A 13,235-nucleotide genomic window follows, 5' to 3' on the forward strand; every position below is an offset into this window, starting at 1 on the left:
AGCTGTACGTTGCACGTACACTCACGTGGAACACGAGAGATTCCAATTGCGGGACAAATAAACGAGGGAGACAAAATGACAGGAGGCAGCCGTTTACCTGGCGTTACGATAATTAAATCGAAACAAAAATCTATCTACCATGGTCGTCAATCCTCGCAGTCGACATTTTACGTTGCCAATCGACCACCCTCTCGCTACAACACATTTCCACTTCCGTCCCCCTCCGTGCTCATTGTCCTCCTCATCCCCGAGATCGTCGTGTTTTTTCGTTTCTCCGATGTCGACATGTTCCACGTACTAATAACCGTGCTCGAAAATATATTCGCTTTTCGACCCTTTTTTCTCCCGCGATAATGACTTCGACAGGAAAATTGAGCGTTCGCTTGTGCTTTACTACTATCATGTATCGTTATAAGCCTCGCGATAAAATTGCACGCCAATGTGTTTAAATATAAAAAGAAGTTGTAGCAGCCTCGAGAGCACCAAGTGCATAATAAATAAATTCTTTCGTATTAACATACAGCTCTCCTCCCGAACATTGCAATTGCGATAAGAGGTGAAATATATTTAAAAAAATCCATCGCGCGCTTAAGTTTTTACCAAAGAGGGAGAAAAATTTGTATTAAATTTAAATTAAAAATTTATAAACTTTATACAAAAAATTGTTGATATGTAAAAATTTATTAACAATCTTGAAATTCTTAATTTTTAATTTCGAATGAGAATTTCAATCGACAACCAGCGTCTTTCAATAACGTCAATTTTTGCACTGTCGAAAAACATTGCCGCATAAAGCCCCTTAGACGCCATTTTCGACGATGCGACGCTCGCGGGGGTTAATCCCACATGCGCGTCGCGTTGCGTCGTGGAAACTACGCGACGAATAGTTACCGCTCAACGAAAGTAAGACCCACGCGCGACGTTGACGCCTAACCTCGGCCCTCCTGCACGTTAGCGGCACGGAATCAGCTGACTAGCAAAACTGACCTAATTATTATGCATTTATTCGCGCGTATTCAAATGCGCCGGCGGTGCCCGTTGTCTCGCTTGCTCCTGCTCACGTTCTATCGCTCCCCCTCGTACCAACCGACGCACTCGGTCGTCTCACGGACACTTAATGCGCGATCGAAGATCCACATCGAGGATCTTCCACAGGATTATCGATCAATTTCTCTGATTGTTTCGGAATTTCTCGATCTCACTTCTTAATTTATCGCTTATAATTCGTCACGTTTATTTATTATGAAGCATTGATCCTTCTATTTTTAATTTTTCTTTTCATTAATTTTTCTTTTCATTAAGATTAACATTATGGAAATATTAGACAAGAATATTGTAGTATCTACCTTTAAAAGTATTGAGTAGTAAGCAAAAGAGTTTAACATCATATACAGTTGTCTCATTCTCGAAGCTATTGACACGATATATAAATATTAACATGTATAAATAGATATATAAATAGTAACTCTGAAAAGCTTATCTTATGTGTAATTTTTAATTCAATTGTATATTATACAATATAATAGATTATGCTCTTTTTTAATGCTGATGCTAAAATTTCCACATGTATGAACAAGTAGACAAGATCTATCAAATGTAATTAAAAAGAATATAGAATTTAAAAAATCTACAATAATCTCGGGAAGTTATAGTATTGAGTATAGCATACAGTTAAATTGTGAGACACATACATCTTATATATTTCTCCGCCACATGATTTATTTAGTAATATCGCAACGCCATAAAATCAGGCTCGCGTGACTTAATCAAAATTTGCCTTGACAAATGAGAACGAATTTCATCGATGCAATCGTAAAGTGAGGTGGTCGATTAGGCCACCTATCGAGTCACTTTATCGGAACACCGTGGCACCCTTTCCCGCCCCCCCCCTCCCCCCTCTTCGCAACCTTTGAATCGATCGTCCTTATCGGACGCGGGAGAACTTCCGACATGGAGATCTGTTTCCGAAATCGCATTCGCGTGCTAATCGGAAATCGTGCGTGCCGATGACTTTAGGATAGGTATGCCGAAACACAGGACGAGAAACATACCCCGGAATACCTACCCCGTGTCCCTGCGCGTCTGCTTGCCTGTCGGTCTGTCGGTCGCTCGGTCGATGCTTTGGTTTCGCCGGTGGTGAGCATACATCCGCGCTAAGTACGCACACACGCCCGCGCACACGCGTCCCCCGGTATGTATGTATGCACGTATACACGGCGAGCGCGCCGGAGAGGGTCGCGGGAGGGCGTCTCGGCGCCATGCTGATTTGCATGCGCCGCCATGACGGCCGCCACCGCTCGAGCGGGGGTTGCACGACGTCGCGGGAGGGAGGCCCGGAGGGTTAGGGGGTGAACATCGATCGCTTTCTCCCGCGCGAGCTCGCCGTCTACCCCTCCCGAGCCTCCTCTGCCCCTTTCAACTCTTGCGCTCGCTCTCTCTCTCTCTCTCTCTCTCTCTCTCTCTCTCTCTCTTTTTCTCTGGTGCTACTCCCTTCTTGTCGGCTCTTTCGTTCCTCACTCGCGACCATTCTCTACTTTACTGTCCCCTTCTTCTCCCTTCGTCATCGTCCCCAACACATCGCGTTCTCTTGCGTTCCCTCTCTTTTCGTCCCGCGTCCTCTTTTTCACCGTTTTGCTCGCACTTTCTCTCTTCCTCTCTGAGAGTTGCGACCGAACCCAGCCCAACAACCACCACTGACGCCTAAAACCAGAAAACTCTGCAGCTTCGCCTCTACCTCTCTCTCGTTCTACTTGTCGGTCGTTTCTTTCCATTTCTTTGCAAAGATTCTCTTTTTATCCTACGCCGCAAAACTAGAATTTTGTTATCGAACGTCGATGCGAAGTCTATTTTCAAATACATGCCAACGTGTCTAAATAATTCATATTTCATGCAATGTATTTCATTTTTCAGACTAGTCTCTGATCACGAATAATCACTTACGACGAATATATAATATTTCTTTGACCGCAGACCAGGAACCATATCGTTATAAACGATCGCGCAAAAGTAAAAAGGAAGCGAGAGATCGGTAGGCTCTCGTTTCAAGAAACCGCGTCGGTTGGAAAAGCGGGATGGAGAAAAGACGAGAGGGAAAGGGGAGGGGGGGGGAACGAGAGCAGCAACGACCTGGCGAACAACGACCGCAGCCGTCTATTTACTTATGCAACGGGCGACGAAATAAGAGGATGGTAGTGGCGGCTCGCGTGGTGGGTGTAAGGGGTCGGAGGAGCCTCGGGCTCTGTTTGTTTTCGTTGGACCACATAGCGTGATACGTTTGCGTAATGCGCTACGTCCGTCGTCCTTTCCTCCGCCATATCCTCCTCCTCCTCCCTCTCCCCGCCACCCCCTCCCCTCCTTCGTCCCTGTTCGCGTACCGTCATCCTCCGGGGGTAGCAACGGCACGGCTGCGGTGGAATCTGCCAGGCGGTAACTCATCCGCACGGCCGTATTCTCGGATATGTTTTTGCTCGTTCTCTCTCTCCCGTTTCATCCCTCTGCCGTTTCGCCCTCGTCCTTTCTTCCTTCCCACCCCCGCCTCCATCTTTCTCGTTGCGCAGATCCTGCATCCGTCCGTTTGTCCGTGCCATCGCCGTGTTCATTTTTTATAATGGTCGCCGACGTCACCGCGGGCTGACGGAAAAAGAGGAGTCGCCTCTGCCGTAACGCGGAGCGTTTGGTCGCGTGAATCGAGGAATTACGTGAATTTGAAAAAATATGGCGATCGCGTTATCACGTTTGCGTTCATGACCCTCGAATATGAGATTCACAAATTATATAATAATAAAAAAATGTATAATTCCTCTCTACTTCCTTCCAACCTGGGCACACGCGAATAAGTAATTGATTTAAAACATCAATGATAATAATGAGACATGCGATTCACGGTAATGGATGTAATCAGTTTTAAGTAAGAGAATATTTTTCACAGGAAAAGCGGACGCATTAACGCAATACAGATAACATTGATTGCGCACTTGTAATAAGATAATTATACATTTCCCTCGGCGGTACTTCGATAGAGAATGCGGGTAATGTCAAGTGATGACAGCAATTTGCTTGATGCAGCACGCCTAGCAAAGTGTTCGCTTCCGTTCCATCGTCTAACATTTCTCGGTGAATCTCGCGACGGATCTCTACGTAAGACGGTTAATTTCATAGCGGGTCGTCGAAAACGATAGAGAGAAAAAGCGATCTCGATGCTGCAAAACTGAATGAGGTGCTTGAACCGGACGAACGATCGCGCTGCTTTCCCTTAACCCTCCTGCGAATGAACGGCGGATATTTGGGGAGAGGAAGAGAGGGAGAAAGAAGAAACCGTAAAATGACAAACCCGTAAAACACGATCTTTCTCTTTCAAACGACCTATCAATGACTCGGTGAGTAACGTGATTCGAATTCGGTCGCGGTGCGCGCGTTTGCATTCAGGAATCCGAAAACTTCTGGCGGAAGGTCGCGAGGGGTCAAGGGAGGGAAGCTAAGGGAAAGCGAAGTTCTCTCCGCGACTGCGAGAACAGGGAACGAGCCGACGCGACGTGATCTCGATAGACGACGACGACGACGACAAACGAAATCGAGGAACGAAAGGGTTGGCGCAAACGCGGGTTTTATAGTAATGTCTACCGGTTCTGGTACGCTGGTGTACGCCTATGTAAATACGCGTCAACGATCTCATGTGTAAAACGCACACTATCGCTCCCACACCATCCTCTCCCGCTGCCCTGCGCATTTTCCGCAATATCTACGTACGACGTATAGAAGAAGAGGAATTGGATGGAGGAGGACGAGGGAAAGATGGAGATAGAGAAAGTACGGGTTACGTACTACTACGGGGCGAATGGCGTGGACCCCTTGGATGGTTGCCTCATGAAAGATGCATAAGACGACTCACCGAGGGCGCGATAAAGAGTCGACAACAGACAGACCGACAGTCACCCCTGTGCACCCCCTAATACCCGGTGTGCAATACACTGCCAGGCCTTGGCGTATAGGAAGACGGCCGATGTGGCTGCCACCCACCGCAGGGGGGAGGCACAGGGATGGCTCCCGCTATCAATTAATTATAATCTAGATTGATGGATCCGATCCACGACGCTCGTAACGGAGATTAGTCTCGCTTCTGTCGTTGTCGTGCTTGTCGTCGGCTTTCATCCTCCCCCTCTCCCTTCTCCCAAAAAAGTTTGGCGACTTTGTCAATGATACATCGGTGATATTTCGAATCCATCGATTTCAATTAGCGGGATAAAATTTTAATTTTAACCATTCGAAGGTAAAATGATGAGAACAAGAGAGAGAAAGAGAGAGAGAGCACATCGTCGATGTAACACCGAGTTACGTTTGTCGAGGTCTGTGGGCTAATGGCATGCAAGTGAGCGGTGGCGATGGCGGCAGCCTCCCGGCCCGTCGCGCGCCCCGGTCGGTCGATAGGAATTAGCATTTTTATGGGTCTATCTCGCTTACGTGCTACGGTGCCCCGTGGCACCTAGATTCTTCGGCATTGTTCACGCACGCTTCGTACGCATTCGCCGCCCGTAAACGCCCGTCAAACGCTCGCACACACGCTCGCTCGCGCCACGAGTTTCTCCGCGAGACGTTCACCTTTCGGTATCTCTCGATCGACGATCGTCTGCGGCGAAACATACCACGACTTTGCTTATTTTTAGCGTCAAATTTTTGGCCAATTCAAATTTCCGCGCTGCTGATAAATTTTTTTCGCGATAAGACATGATACTAGACATCAGATACATTTATCTATAGCCTAGTATGGATTTCTGGATCCTAACTTTCTATTATTTTTTGCTCGATTTCTAAATCGATAGAAAAGAAAAATCAATGAATTGATTCTGATTCCAAGTATTGCGATAGTAACAATCTCTTTTATTTTAATTTTCGAGGGACTCGCGCAGTTATATTTTTATAATATTTATTTAATTAAACATAATTAATTATTCAAATGAATTGGTTAATTCAAAAATACAGCAAAAATAACTAGATCAATGGCAAAAATTTTTATTGAAATTTTTGATCGAAATCATTTCATCTAAATAAGAAACACACACACACACACACACACACACACACACACACACACACACACACACACACACACACACACACACACACACACACACACACACATATATATATATATCGTCCAGGAAAAAAAATAGAAAGAGATTATTGCACTTATTGTTTCATGCGAGTGTTATATTATCATGCTCTAAATCGACGTTGAACGCTTTCCTGAATGGAATCCGCGAATACATGCAACTGGTAAAATGCGAGATGCATCGATAACTTTTGGACATTCGGACGGGCAGGCGCCCGATCGCAAGTCGAGCGTTATTCCGATCGACGTCATGGCGTTGTTTCTTCTCTTCAAGGCGAGATCCAAGGCATTATCGGCGCCGAAACGCCTGGGCGGTATTGCGCCCGAAGGGTAAACACGCGCGTGCACCCCCCATAAAGCCTACACGCGGCCTATGGGGTGTTTAGTGCGTATTACGGAGAGTAGGCGGCCATGAGGGCGAGGGAGGAGGGCAGGGAGTCGGATGAGAAACGATGAAGACGAAGACAGATAGACGGGCAGATAGATAGCGAGAGGACGGGAGGGCGGAGGGAAAAGAGACAGGTAGAGCGGGGGAACGTAAGGGTGCGCGATGGAGGGAGAGTGAGAGAGAAATGACAAAGAGAATGAGAAAGTGAGAGAGAGAAAGAGAAAGAGAGAGATGGAAACTTGTCGAAGGGCCGAGGGTCTTTGGCAAAAGGCGCTTGCGCGTTTCCATGGGCACCGTGTCTGTACGCCCCCTCTTCCGCGTAACACGGGGGAAAGCACGAAGGGGTATGTGTCCCATTCCAACGCATGCATCCCCTCTTCCCCTTCAGTCACTCCATCTCGTTCTGTCACTGTTCGTTCTCCTAGTGGGCATTACACAAGAGAGAGAAAAAGGGGGTGAAAGAGAGAGAGAGAGAGAGAGAGAGAGAGAGAGGCCGACAACCTCCCCTTCTCGCAGCGCACCCCTTCGTCTGTCGCCGCCTTTCGCCGTCCCGTCGTTTTGCCGTTTTTTTGTCTCGTTCCATGTCTATGCCGAATCTCGTACGCATGTGATCGACACGGGCGATGATCGGAACGCAACGCGCTAGAACTCGGTGTATTCGCGAGAGCACAGATATCGCATCGATTTCCCTCGCGAATCAGGGAGTCCTCGGGGATCTAAAGTGATGAGGAGTGGTATTTAATTTTATTACAATATTATAAAAATTCATAGTCACTTGTCTTGGAAATTAAGGCCTAGATGTTTCGAACGAGATAATATTTTATCTTTTAATTTTTCTTCATAAATTGATTTTATTCAATCGTTGTTAATTTATCGCGAATCGAAATAGCGTTTAATTTATATATCTTAAATATATATATATCTTATAAATCGATCATTCGTTAAACAGAAAAAGACGCGATTTTGTGCCATTGTATGCAAGAAACTCGATGTTCCTCCCTTCCCTCGGTCCGATTTTGTCGTTATAAAAACATCAGTCGGCTGCCGCCGTTTCTGTTTCAACAAAATCAGCTTGTCCGCGACGGTTTTTCGGACTTTACATTCAGGTCCATGTTTTGTCCTCCGGGCCACTCGACGAGCGACGGACGTGAGATGGGGACAGGTAAAGGCGGAGAGGTATAAAAAGCTGCTACTCGGCGTACCGAAAGTCGGGAACACCGGATGGAGCGACGCGACCGCCTACTTCGATCGCAAGACACGCTCCGTTACGCATGCACAGGCACATGGTCGTCTTTACGCGTGTGCGTCGTTTTACGTAGGTACGCGAACGACACAATCGATTCGAAGACTTCGATCCGCCCTTTGGGAAAAAGCGAAATCGAACATTCTATAAGTATAAAGATAAAAAATATATGTCAATGAAAATTTGAGTTAAAATTGTTTAAATATAAAAAATATTAAAATTTAAAAAATTTTACTTTTAGTATTATGTTATTATATATTTATATTATTTATTATTATTATTTATTATTATATATTAGTACATTTATTATTAAATTATTATATATTTTATATTAGGTGAGATAATATAATCAGAATAATTTTATAATGACATTTAATTTATCAATTCTATAGTGACATTTAATTGTTCGACTCTTTGATAGCTTCGTAATGATTGAAGCAGAAATTTGATAAAATTTGATCGACGGATGGATTTACGATTAGAAGCGATATCGCTTCTCATTCATAATTCCAAGATTAATGTTTGACATACCATGATGCGTTGCGTCGCAGGCTAATTTACTTCAAATCTGGAAATACGCGCGTGTCATTTACTTATAAGCGTCGTCTCTCTCAACTCGCGCGAATGCTTAGGATTTTCCTTACGCAACAACCTGTTTTACAGGCGCATTATCCCACGCGAATCGCGTCGCGCGTGGGCTACGGCATTGACTGCCAACTACATTTATGACGAAGTTGGCGAGCCGCAAAAGTACGATAAGACGATCGCGAAGCGCTGTATATACGTACTTGTATCTATCGATACGCCATGTTAATGCATTATATACGTTCGATGTAGACGCGTTTCATTTGCCGAACATCTGTAATCGTCGGTAATTACTCGCCAATCAAACGCTATAAATTACGTTCGTCCGTAAAGACGCGGGTGCGACATGATTATGTACGAGATCGTCGATTACAACAATCTTAAGCGTACACGTCAATTTACTTTGCGATTATTAATTATGTCATTACGCGTAGATATTTATAATTATATAATTTAATGATTTAATTTCGTAATACAGCGAGATCGAGAGAGACGTGTATATTTTCCCGAGAGAGTATGTTGTACATATAGCCTTCAGCCTTAAAAGAAAATTCTTGCTGGATGTAAACCGCGAAGCACGCTCTTCTCTATAAGGACTTAAATTACAATCTATCTCTCTAAATGTCAAATGGGTGCTCACATTTTTATCTGAATTTCTTTAATTAAATAACCGATTTTTGTATTAGTGATCACATACACTATAAGAAGAGGCACGTGTCAAGGACGTGCCTCTAATTAACACTTTATATTCTACATTAATTTGATTCTACGCTACAAGTATCGTGAGTAATAATACCCTCGTTTCTCACAAACATATGATTTATATCCTGAAATCTTAATCTCGCGTCTTTGAAAAGGAAAGATTTAATTGCCGATGAGCGGCGATATGAAAGAAAAAACGACGTCTCTCGAAGGAAGATCGGCGTTCCCTAAATAAAGCGTGTGGCCGAGGGTGGGCGAGTTCGTATAAAAAGGGCTGTTTATGATTTTTCTATTGAAGCGTAACTAGGTGGCACGCGAGGTGGTACGAGTAATAAAGTCCTTTACGCGGCAACTAACCGCGGCGGTGGGTTTGGGCCGGGAATTCAGCCGAGCTGCCGCGTGCGTTTATCGTTTACTATCGGCGTTACAGCCGGTCGTACACATAAATCGCTTTACGATCTGTCGCTAAAAACGGATTTCATGCGAAAGTAGGTAGCTGCTGGTAGGTAACCGCAACCGCGCGTCGCCCATCGTTCGCGCCGTTCGACTCGTGAGAAGAAACCACCGCATAGCATAGCACTGCCTCGCCAAGCCATCGATATACACGAACATTTCGCAGCAGGCGGAATCGCCGATCGATCGAGGGAATCGCGTTTCGACGCGGTTGTTTCGCACCGATTCACGAAACGCGCGCCGACATTTCCATAATCACCTCGCAAACATAGCTAACGATCCGTCTCATCGCGAAACGAAAACGCGCGAATGTAACGATTCCCTTTAGAAAGTAAAGAACGCCTTTTGCGAAAATCCGTTCCGGTAAATGATTTACTCGGCAAATTTCTCCAAGCTGCTTGAAATTTGCAATTACAATGATGCTTACTGGCGATTAAAGTAATACACAATTTCCATATTTCTATCGCCGGAATTGTGGAAATGGTGTACAAATTTCTCGTCAACGGTTTACCGGTCGAAGCGATATATTTTCCTATTCGTTTCGACAAGAGCGGCGCCGTTCATCGTCGCGAGCGTTTTCAAGGATCGTCGATAGGGCGAACGCGAGAGCCGCCTGCGAGAGATCGGAAACGAGCGAGGAGCGAAGAGTAAGAGGAGGAAGAGTAGGGGAGTGGAACGTGAGCGAAACGGAGGACAAGATGATGGATGGTCCCTCTCCACCCTTAGCTGTGCCGCGCGCGCGAAGTGAGGGCGTCCCGACGCTGACGACGATGCTGACGCTAATGAGCAAAATATGAGGCGCCACCCTGCCACCCCTCTTCCTCCGTCTTTCCACCCTCTCGCTTTCTCGCCCCCGCTGGCTCTCTTTCTCGCCTGCCTCACCGCCGCCTGGCCTCGCCAGGTATCGATTGTCGTTCGCTTAAAGACCAAGAAGAGGAAGAAGAAGAAGGCGACGTGAAAACGAGGAGGAGGATAGGTTTCGTTTCGGGAACGCGAAAACAAGACGATCTATCCGTCTGATTACTCGCGCCGTCCTCTTCCTTCCTCGATTCCTCGCGTATATTCCATTCTCGGTTTGTCTACGTGCATTTACCGTATCTTGATCGCCGTCGCAGTTGTCCCTCCTCGGGCTGACGATAAATAATGAGCCCCGAGCGAAATTCTAGATACCGAGAGAATCTTTGTTTCGTTCGCCTCTCCCGGATAAACATTGTTGTACGCGGTATGCCGTTGGAAATATCCTCGGCAACGCGGTTACATTTCACGCGACCGTAAAATATGTTAATGAGAGAACGAGAAGATGAAAAAGGAGAACATCTGTCCGTACGATCGTGTTGCGCGTCGCAGAGTAGCAATCATCCCGAGAATGCCATTTATTGTCAAATAAAAAAATAAAAATCATCGACAATAAAGGTATAAAAATAACGTGATGATATTAAGCGACCAGGTAGAGCATTGTACTGAAACTACGTCGAGCGACTTAATGAGGAACTTTAGTTACTTTTCGTCCAACGATATCAGCAACACTATCATTACCACCGTCATCGCCACCTAGCATTTACCATTGTCGCCATGGGGTTAGTGTCGGATGTCCACACTCGTTTTTACCCTGTACGAGATGCTCCAACGACGAAAAAGGGATCCGTTTAATTTCATTTCGCTGGCACCGCCCCTACCCTTGACGCCCGGAGCGACGAGGCACCACGAAAAAGAAACTCTTCGACGTTTTACGAGCACCTTCCATCCTCCATCACGTTTCGCGCCAGTCTCTCTCAACAAAGGGAATCTCGAAAATGCTTATCGTCCGCACATCGTCCGCGATGCGGCCCTTCATTAAATATCTCGCGGTTCACAAAGTCTCATCTTACACCACGCAATTCTTTATTGACTAATGATGCAGTGTTATACGGATGCTTGAAGACTGTGGAATTTATAATCGTGCCACAGGCAGATGACTCGTATTCGAAATGTCATGCTCGGAAAATTCAGATTTAAAAAAGATAATAATTCTGTTAAAAAAAAAATACTATATGTCATAGAATTAATAACGCATCGGATATGTTTTAAACGTGACGAGGAGCGGATGAGTTGGAAAAAAACTTTGCAACTATCCATAATGCAAATTCTCTTGGTCTCGCGCATCTCCGCTTCTTTTATTGGGTCACTTCATTTTTGCGGTAACGATCCCGTTTCGGTATCACGCTTAGCACTACGACCGAGACGCAGAAGAAAGGTTTTTGCGACGCGGCTAGCGGCGAGAACCAGCTCGCAGCCTCGTTAGAAATTACCGTGCAGCCCATCCTTCTTGCCGTTAATGAAAGCCAGGTTCTATGCGGCGAAGATTATTCGCGGTTTTTACACGTCGAGGCCATTCAACGCACAGGCGAAGACGCGCAGCCTCCTGGTCCACAGGAGAAATGCAGAGGACTGGCAAAAGGAGACGGAGAAGGAGAGAAAGACGGAGCGAGAAAGCGACAAGGGAAGACTAATTAATTTGGCAAATCATCGCATCGCAGTGTAAACAGGGTGGTTCGATCTGTCTTTCCCGCACAAAGGGGGTGTCGACCGGGATGAACAAGGGCGACGGCGGGGGTGGCGCGGGGAAGCTCGCCAGCTCGCGAGGGTGATATCAAAGGGGAAGACGAGGGATATCAATCCCCGGAGAAGCCACGGACTCAGCCTCCGTCGACTGTATAGCCGACGCTTCCGCAGTTCTCAACCGCGAAATCCTCCGTTCGAAATTTATCGCCATCGTAACCGAAACACTTCGTTCCCCGTAAGCTGGTCCCCGTAACGCGAGTCGAACCTTCTTCGTGGTTTTCTAAAACGGCTGATGTCATCGATGGATCATCTCTTTCTATCTCTTTCTCTCGGATAGTCGTATTTATAAATAGCCATATTTATATACATCTGGTTTGTGATGGCTCCCACGCGAAGCGTTAAATCTTCCGGCAAGTGAAAAACTATCAGATTATCCGGAAGTAGTCTCGCCCTCACCTAGCCAGACGTCTCACAGATAACCTCGACTTTTCATTCTAAACGTCTCGTAGTGAAAATAAATCATCTGGATCAAACCAGATATTATACGCAAAAATTATTTTATTCCATTTATAAACAGTTTTCATATATAATGATCGAAAATTATTACAAATCTAATTTGCAATTAATTTTTAAATCCACAAGGGCAATGCTAAAATTTAAAACTTTGTATTGATCGATAAAAAGCTAACATATGAATACAAACTGTTTGTTAACTTTTACATTTCTCGACTTGTGCGATTTTTACAAAACCAGACGCAGAGTTTAAGATCTCTATCGTCAGTTGAAATTGCGTGACAATCGCGAGTTCAGGCATCAACGGTGACATACAAAGAACACTGGGCTTTAGCACCACAGCTTCTGCTCGCTGTTGTATCTTATCGGAGGATCGGACTCGATGCGAGGTCAAGGCGCGCTATCGCAACCACGCGATCCGCCACGAGTCGAAGGTATACGAGGTCACCCTAGTTCTCCGATCTGGATGTCTTCCTCGACAGCGGTAACGTACGAGCGCTTCACATGCCTCACCGAAATTCACGGGGTTGCGCGGCGATCCCGTCGATATAAACCTCACGTTTTATTTCGGTACTAGACGCATTAAGAATCTGCACGATTCTTCGCAAAAGATTGTCGCGATTCGACGAAAAATCATCGATACTTTGAGCGAACTGTCACGAGACGGCAGTTTCCTGGTCTTTGTCCAAGCTGACCTGAATTCG

At 45.6% G+C, this 13,235-nt stretch overlaps 2 long non-coding RNA genes across 9 annotated transcripts in view; one reads left to right on the forward strand and one right to left on the reverse strand.

Annotated features, from left to right (window-relative positions):
• LOC145976065 (uncharacterized) overlaps positions 1 to 13,235 on the reverse strand; it is a 204,189-nt gene that overhangs the window by 81,074 nt on the left and 109,880 nt on the right. The gene's annotated exons all lie outside the window — the stretch shown is intronic.
• Positions 1 to 13,235, forward strand: part of LOC145976067 (uncharacterized) — a 143,215-nt gene that overhangs the window by 29,295 nt on the left and 100,685 nt on the right. The window lies entirely within an intron of this gene.

The sequence above is a fragment of the Camponotus vicinus genome, unplaced genomic scaffold (assembly GCF_025532165.1).
Source record: "Camponotus vicinus isolate PSW18456_S1 unplaced genomic scaffold, iyCamVici1.0 SCAF_8, whole genome shotgun sequence".
NCBI classification, from domain to species: domain Eukaryota; kingdom Metazoa; phylum Arthropoda; class Insecta; order Hymenoptera; family Formicidae; genus Camponotus; species Camponotus vicinus.